Genomic DNA, 8,654 nt, shown 5'->3' on the forward strand with positions numbered 1-8,654 from the left:
TATGTGTGTGTGTGTGTGTGTGCGTGTGTGTATACATACACATCTACATATATATTCACTTATTCTTTCTGAGATTCTGATAACTTTGAATACAAGCTGTCATTCCACAGATCTGTAATCTCCAAGCTACATGGGATGAAGGATTTTCAAAGTAGAAAAAATGGGTAGAGATTAAATCACGAGGAACAGGATGGCACCTGTATCAGCCCCACCATCCTCTCTACTGCTGTTGTCCTTGGGAAGGCAAGCTGACATCCCAAGATATTCATTTACAAAAAGCTCATGATTTTATCCATCTGTGAATAATACACAGAACATTAAATAAAAGAGATAAGAGAGTAACTCGTTCCTCCACTGCTTCTATCTGAGCTTGCTGGAAATAGATGAGAAGGGATGAATAATAAATAGTCTCCTGACTCTAGGTCCAATGTTCTTTAAAATTTTTTTTATTAATTTATTAATTTTTATTTTTTGACATTCACTTCCATAAGTTTTAAATTTTCTCCCCATCTCTCCCTTCCCCTCACCCCAAGACAGCTGCAATCTGATGTAGGCTCTACATGAACATTCCGATTAAACATATTTTCACATTAATCATGTTGTACAGAAGAATTAGAATGAATGAGAGGAACCATGAGAAAGAAACAAAACAAAACAAGAAAGAGAGCAAACAATCTGCTTCTATCTGCATTCAGACTTCCTTCTCCATCATGAATCTTTCAGGTCCAATGCTCTTGAAAGGTAAAAAAATAATCAGTATATTGATGAATTGTCTTTCTCTCCAGGGGATTGCTGATAAATGTTTAACAACCGGCTTCCTGACTATATGCTCCACTTTAAGTTTGGTTTCTATTATTAATATTGCCTTCCCTATTTCCTAAAGTCTAGGCAATTGACAAAGCAATAAATCAATTCTGGTTGCAGATTTCTGAAGCATAAATGTTCACACTGAAAAGTGAGGCAGTATGAGCTGGTTCCAGCACACCCCAAACAGAGGAACCCCCTCAGTTTGAGCCCCTCCCCCACTTCTCCAAACCCCCACTTTTACTGGTGAGTGAGTGAGTCCCCAGTGGGCACTTGCCGGTTACTTTCCTCAGAGTTTGAAGGATAACCCTCAGGGAATGGATGAGTGTCACTCACAAGCCCCTATCTGGTGTGTTCCCATTTACTACCAGCCAACTAAACTTAATTAGCTTTTAAAAAGAGGAATTTACTGAGATGGTTTAGTAAAACAAAAAAAGTATAAACATACCATCCCAGAAGTCCGAGACATGTTCTCACTTTGCGTGCACAAAGTCCCTGGGGAGAGAGAGCTCAGATTTAGAGAACACATGTAGCAAAAGTTTTAATTCACAGCTCCTTGTTTCTGGAATGTCTTTTGTCCCCTTGTGCAGAACCCAGTTCTCTGCTGAGCTCCGTGTCAATGCCCTTGGGGTTACCTGAAGCTCCACCCTAAAGAGTTCCTGCTCCCTTTTCTTCACTCTCAGCCAGCTCCCTTGTTTGTTACTGGTCCAGTCTATTAGATGGTCATTTGGGAGAGTAGGAGAATGACATTTCTTTGGGCTCCCCTCTTGCTACTCCTTGCATTTGGGACATTAAAGGACCCCCCAAAGTTGCTAGAACCTTCTTTTCCAATATAAAGAGGCCTGTCTTTCAATTAGTCCTTATACAGTCAGGGAGCCATCTCCAGTTGTCCTGATCTATATCTGGCCACTGGACCCAGAGGGCTCTGGAGGATACAGTGAGGCTAGTGACTTTGCACAGCCCTGCCTCACTTAAATCCAATTCACTGCAAGTCATGGCAGCACTTCCCTGATGTCATGGTCCTTTTCAAGAAGGACAGAGAAAAACAACACAGTCAATAATTTGATTTCCTCCAGCGGCTCAAAGCACTTCTTTCTTTTCAAATTGATTAAGTCGTTCAAAATTAGTTTATATTTGTGATTGAGTAATTGATTCACTAGAGGTGTCTGGGAATTGTTCACACCTTTGAACATTGAGAAAGCCTATAATCAAAGAAGTGTTCTCCTCTGATTGAGGATAAGAGCTTAGAGAATCACATTTGTTATATTCACTGCAGGTAGAGGTGTAGGATGTCTCTCTTACACAGAAAATCAGCTCAAATTGGGAGGTGGCCTTCATTCCCTATGAATTCAATGGAATTGTTAGAAAATGGGGTTGGGGTGGGGGAGGGGCTGCATGCTAGAGATAAGGTCAAGGGTGTCATACTGATGGGGATGGAGGCTAGCCCTGCATCTGGTCCAATTTGTCCCAGCTAGGACACTTGGTGGTGAAAAAAAAAAAAGAATCCTCTAAGGCACATTGAGGTTCCATGTACAATAAATAATTTTCCAGTACAAAAGAAAAATAGAAAATATCAAAACCCTTGTCAGAAAGTTGGCAGTACTTCCAAACTCACATTTGGGACCCAAAGGATCACCTATTAACACCAATGAAACATCATGTCCTCAGCACAGCACCTGGCACACAGTAAATGTTTGATAAATGTGAGTTGAAACTTTGATAGACTTTACAACTGTGTCTAAGGCAATGGCCATCTCGTATTTCAGAGGACAGATGAGGAAAACTCCCCTCCCCTCCCCTTCCCTTCCCTCCCCTCCCCTCCCTCCCCTCTCCTTCCCCTTCCCCCTTCCCCCTTCCCCCTTCCCTTCCCTTCCCTTCCCTTCCCTTCCCTTCCCTTCCCTTCCCTTCTCTTCCCTTCCCTTCCCTTCCCTTCCCTAGATGGAGGGATACAAGGGGGGGGGGAGGGGGAGATTTAATAGGATTGTCCCCCCTCCAAAAAAAAGAATAAGAAAGAGAGAGAATCATTTAAGCATTTTTTAAAGTGCAGAAGAGAAGGCTGGATAGAAACACAAAGAAGCCAGACAGCTTTGAAAGTTACATATTGAATTGATCATATACTTAAAAAGAAAGGCAAGGCTTACGGTTTCATGTGCAGTTTTCTTTTTCTGTCTAGCCTGCATCAGACTGTGGGCAAGTCAGTCAGCTTACACCAGCCTCAGTTTCCTCATCTGTAAAATTACTCTGTGGGGTAGTGAGGATTGAATAAGAGAGTGCATGGAAAGCACCTTGCAAACCCTAGAGGACTATGTAGATGCTGGCTATTGTTATTATTATTGTGTGTGTGTGTGTGTGTGTTGGGGGGGTGTGGTCTTGTCACCATCATCGTTAAAAGCCCTTGCAGCTTGTCTCCAGCCTCCCTTTCTAGGTTCATTGCACATTGTTTTCTTCTAATCTTTCGTATTGCTTGCTCCACATCCCAGTGAAACTCTCTGGCCTCTCTGATCTATCTCCCCACGCCACGAGTTTGCACTGGCTGGACATACACTCCATCTCTGTCTTAAAGCCTCTAAGCCTTGGCTTCTCCATCTGCAGAACTCAGATAATAAATATGGTGCCTACCTCACTGAGCTGTGAGATCTAATGTGTGTGATAGACTTTGTAAATATTAGGACAGTATAGAAACCTCAACTGTTGTTATCATTTCCTTTCCCATTGTAGATTTCAACCCTTTCTGAATTAGTGGAACCAAAAAGTCACCCCACCTGCCCCTCCCCACCCCAGCTCACGCAGGCCACCTGCTGATCTCAGCCACTCTGGTCCTGAGGCATCAGCACACAGTTCACTGGGTCCAGCAGAACTGCTCCAGGGGAGCAGACCTCAGCACAGGGCAACAGGAATGGGGGGGGGGGGGGAGGAAAGAAATCTACAGGATGAAGTCCAGGGAAGCCAAATGCTGCATGTGGAAAGCCTGAGCAGCCAGAGGATGGTCTGTTCTGAGCCCCCACAGCCAAGGGCAGGGTCAGCCTGTGACAGTCACAGAGACTGATTGCAAGCAGTGACACCTGTGGGCTTGGACCTCCAGACCAAAGACCTCATCAAGCACTCCTTTGGCTACAGATCTCCCTATATTCACTCAGTCTTTCTAATGACTTTTCTTTGTGAATGGTATCTTGAAGAGAAAGAACAATATCATTGTTCAAATCGGATCTCAGATGCTTAAAACTTATTAGCTGTGTGACCTTGGCCAAGTCACTTAACCCCAATTGCCTTGCCAATTTCCCCCTCCAAAAAGACAAAAAAAAAAACAAAACAAAGAACGATGCTATTTTATAAGTGGTAACAGATATGGGAGACACAATTTTGCTGTTGTTTAATAGTTTTGGTTGTATCTGACTCTCCATGATCCCATTTAGGGTTTTCTTGATGAAGATATGGGAGTGGTTTGCCTTTTCCTTCTCCAGCTCATTCTGCAGATAAGGAAACTGAGGCAAACTGGATGAAGTGACTTACCCAGGGTCACATAGCCACTAAGCGTCTGAGGCCAGATTTGAACTGGCAAAGATGAGTTGCCCTGAGCTTTGACTACTTTACTTTAGTTGTGGAGCTGATGCTGGTGGTGAGGGTGGGATTAGGGTAGCATTCTCTCCACCACCCCTTCCCCCAAGAGAAGAGAAAGAACAGTGAGAAAAGTAGAAAGAGTTATAGACAATCAGGAGAGCTTGGAGAGCTGCGTTTGGGTGTATTTTATAGAGAAAAACAAACTCTACATCAGAGAGAATCCCAGCCCCCTATGGGTCCTCTCTTGTTTTCTGATGGATATGGAGCTTTATTTGGGGTTCATTAAATTCAGAATAGAAACAAATACGATGAAAACAAAACAAAAAGGGACCGTTAGTCTGTTCTCTGCCACCAGATCCCGACTCCTTGCATTGGGGGAGATTCTGCTTTCTTGTGCAGAATCCACTAGGCCTAGGATAGCTGCATGTGACCTCTGACCTGGCCAAGATGCTCAAGGGAAGAAATGGAGCCTGGGATTACGAAGGAGAAAATTTAAATCGGGCCCTGGAGAGACCAATGCCATGCAAGTGGGCACATCAGAGGAATAGAGGCCTGGCTCATGTTGTCTTTGGGGACTAGGCTTATTAAACAAAGAAATGGAGTTTTGAAAAAAGAGAGAATAATTGAGTTCATCCATTCTATGTCTCTTAATTTAATAAGCAGATGGTGGGAAAGGGGGCTATAGAAATTTTGTGGGGTTTTCTCTTCTTTGATCTTAACTGTTGAGAGTTTTCATCAGAACAAAAGAATTGGCAGGCTAGCTCCAAAGAGGAGGCTTGGCAATGGGCTGTGATTCCGGCAGGAAGCCTTCCCAGGAAAAAACAACCCCCTTGGCCTGGAGTTTCGCCATTGCCTTCAGTGTTTTTTTTAAAGGTAACAATGATGATGAGAGCTAGCATTTGTATGGTAGTCCCCCCCCCCCCATAATACATTTTTTTTTCAATTATCAAGCTTTTTTTCTCCTCCTTCCCCCTTCCCTGCCTTGTAATGTATAAGCATAGTCAAGCAAAACAAATTCCCACATTAACCACATCCCAAAATGTGTTTCATTCTGTGTATTGTGCCCATGGCCTCTCTTTAGGGGTTTTGTACTCTGGCCTCCCTCAGACTGAGTTCAGTCCTCAGGAAGCCTCTCCAGTAAGAAAGGAGCTGGGTTCTTTCAAACCCTGTCACTTTATGTCACCCAGGAGACTTGGGGAAATCACCTCCACATCTAGGGTCTGTCCAAAAGGAAGTAGAAAGGTACTCAATATACAATGTAGATCAGATATAGGGCAACTAGTTACTTCTTCCACTCAAAAGAAATGCTCAAAACAAAAAGATTCTCACCCTGGTATTAACAAAGATGTGAAGCATCATACACTCACCTGTAACTCCCAGGACATTCTCCAGGGATGCTGGCACTTAAGGTATTTAAATGTGGGCCATTTAGTGGGGGCTGGTTGGAGTGGAATCTTGGGTTCTCAAAGGCAGTGTCATTGAAACATTATCCGGCAGGTTCAGCCTATTTGGAGTGTAGGTTGGGGGAGATTGCCAATTTGATCTCCTAGAATCTAAATCAGAGAATCTAGGTGTCAGAGTCAAATTTTTTTTTAAAGGAACAAAAAAGAGTGGTATTGGTGGTGTTTGGTTGATTATCCCCATTGTAGGAGGAACCCAGGCCAAAAGGAAAACAAAACACATCAATCCACCCCCCTCCCCCCCAAAAAAGCCCCAACAAACCATGGAAATATTTCCATGAAGAAGAACCCAGGTAATGATAAGCATGACTACATCAAAGTAAGTGAAAAAAATCACCAAGAGGAATTTGAATTTTAAGTAATAATAATAAATGATGATAATAATCACTAATGTTTGTCTAGTGCTTATTATGTTGCCAAGTGCTTTACAGAAATTTAAGGGGAAAACCATTGAAAGTCCCAGAGGAGAGATAATGAAACTTATCTCCTTCCTGGCAAGAAGGTGGGGGCTACTAAGACTGAGTGTTGTATACATTGTCACATACTTTCCCTGTATTGGATGTTTTTGCTTGATAGCTTTTGTTTGTTTTTGCAGCAGAAGAGAATACAGCCTGGGGCAAGTGAGTGAGAAATGTTGTGGCAAAGACAAAAGGCGACAATTAAACATACTTTCTGAAAGGGACTATTACACAAAAAATGGTCAACGTCTAATAAAAACAAACACTTCTGCTTTCGGTTAATGAAATAAAAGAATTCCTTTAACGAAGGCAACAAAGCCAGTTGTAATTAAGAGGGGTTGTCAGGGAGACACAATGGAAAATTCGACCCTTTTCCTTTCGGGACTCTTGCCTTCCTCTGAATGCCTGTGAATCTCTAGAAGGAAGCTCGCGCATCTGGTTCTGATACACTTCGACTTGACTCATCGGAACGTCTAGTTAGTTATTTGATGTCCAAGATGCCTTTCAAGTCTCCTCCAGGAGTTTGGAGCGCCCTTCTTTACTGGCAGGAAGCTGGTTTTCATGGAGAGCAGTGAGCATCCCTGGTTGTGGCGTCAGGGCCAAATGGACACTCAGGAGGGCGGTCAGAATTTTAGCCTCCGCCAGTCCCCAGGCCAGGGCCAATATCAAAGTCTGATATTTACCTTTGCTTTCTAGTTTGATATTACTTTTTGACAGACAGTCCCAGGGTTCGAGGGGCAGGGCTGAACTTTCCCTGAGTAAAGTGATGAAACTCGAGATTTTTTTTTAATTTAATCTTCCTCTGGTTCTCTCCCCCCCTCCTCTGTCTCCCTCCCTCTCTCATCGTGCGGTTTACCTCCCGTTCTCTAAATTGCGTCCATGTGATGGGCTATGCCTGCCGTCACAATGGGAGGAAGTGAGGAATTCATCCTTGAGCCTGGACCCAGAGGGAGAAGGGCTAGGTGCTGACATGATGACAAAACTGCATCCTGGATGAGCCCAGATGACTCATTTGGCCCGAGGTGCCTTGGATACTGAGGCCACGGAGAGGGCGCCAGCATGAGAGAGTAGCATTGACCTGTTCGGCTGCCATGGATCAACAACCACCTCAGCATGTGTGTACCCTGCAGAGCTTTAAGAAAAAAAAAAGTATGTTTCAAACGTTAACTAATTAGACTTTATTTGCAACCAGTTACATTTTAGCAAATAAATTTCAACAAAACACAACAGCTTTTCAATCAGTAAGTCAATAAACCACCAAACATTCACCAAAGACTTCTGTGTACCAGGCACTATGCTGGAGACTAGGGACATAAGTACAAAAATGAGAAAACCTTTGCCCTCTAGGACCTTACAGTCTACTATGTGCACAGATAAGCAAAGACAAGAAATGGAGACAGAGTCTCCTTGATCTGTTGAAATGGGGTATCCTCCAATAGAGCTGGTGATGGGTGCTCTGGCTCTAAGGGCAGAGACATGTTCTCTGGGACAAAGAGACGGCACACTCCCAAAGTTCAAGGCCTTCACCCTGAGTATTCACCACTCAGCTTCATGAGAAGTCCTGCCATTCATCCCATCAAGGAAGAAGGTCTCCCTGATCGCCTCTCCATTATAAATAAAAACAGTGATTTGGCAGGAGTGGAGGGTAGCTCCTTGTTGGGAGGATTAGAAGAGGTTTCTGGAAGGAGATGCTATTTGAGCTGATCCTTTGAAGGGAACTAGGGGTTTGAAGAATTGGAGATGAGTTGGGAGAGCAGTTCAGGCATGAGGAGCACCTATGCAAAGACATGGAGGTGAGATATGGAATGTGGCATAGTCATGTTGCTTACATAGGTCAGTTTAACTGGTTTGTAGAATAATGAGGGGCAATAACTGGTTCCCTGTCCATCCCCATCGGGATTCTTTGTTTATCCTTTCATTCCCCTTCACTTTTTCATACTATGTCCTCCAATCTGGTTCTCCTTTTTACATTTTATGTCATTTGCCAAAGGCCTCTCTGCATTTCTTTACATTCCTCACACTTGGTACACTGCTATTTCTGTTGCGTTGATGTATCACTATTTTTTTCACTGTGGTCCTATTGTCGGACACTTAAGTTGCTATTTATCTGTGTATTTATTTATTTTGTGGTTTCACATAATGTTGCTATGAATACTTTTGGACAGAAATTTCTTTTTGGGAACGACAATTCTTGGAGGATTGGAAGTCTTGGGTCACTGGGCATGATTATGTTCACACCTTTTCCTCCTCCTGGTTAGATTACTTCTTTGAAAATACTTTATTATAGAAGGTTGTAATTTCACCAGTAATGAATGACTGTTGCTTTCCCCCCCCCACGTCCTCCTGCATGGAGTTTCATTGCTTTTAATTATTT

General features: G+C 43.2%; 1 long non-coding RNA gene across 1 annotated transcript; it reads right to left on the reverse strand.

The window, feature by feature from the left end:
- Positions 1 to 527: 527 nt before the first annotated feature.
- Positions 528 to 3,103, reverse strand: LOC138161494 (uncharacterized). Its single transcript, XR_011168389.1, has 3 exons — positions 2,946 to 3,103; positions 1,253 to 1,299; positions 528 to 733 (listed from the first exon to the last, which is right to left on the reverse strand). It is a non-coding gene; the product is annotated as an uncharacterized lncRNA (long non-coding RNA).
- Positions 3,104 to 8,654: the final 5,551 nt, after the last annotated feature.

This window comes from Petaurus breviceps, unplaced genomic scaffold (genome assembly GCF_028583685.1).
Source record: "Petaurus breviceps papuanus isolate PSGF00001 unplaced genomic scaffold, PetGlider_PUasm1.0 185, whole genome shotgun sequence".
NCBI classification, from domain to species: domain Eukaryota; kingdom Metazoa; phylum Chordata; class Mammalia; order Diprotodontia; family Petauridae; genus Petaurus; species Petaurus breviceps.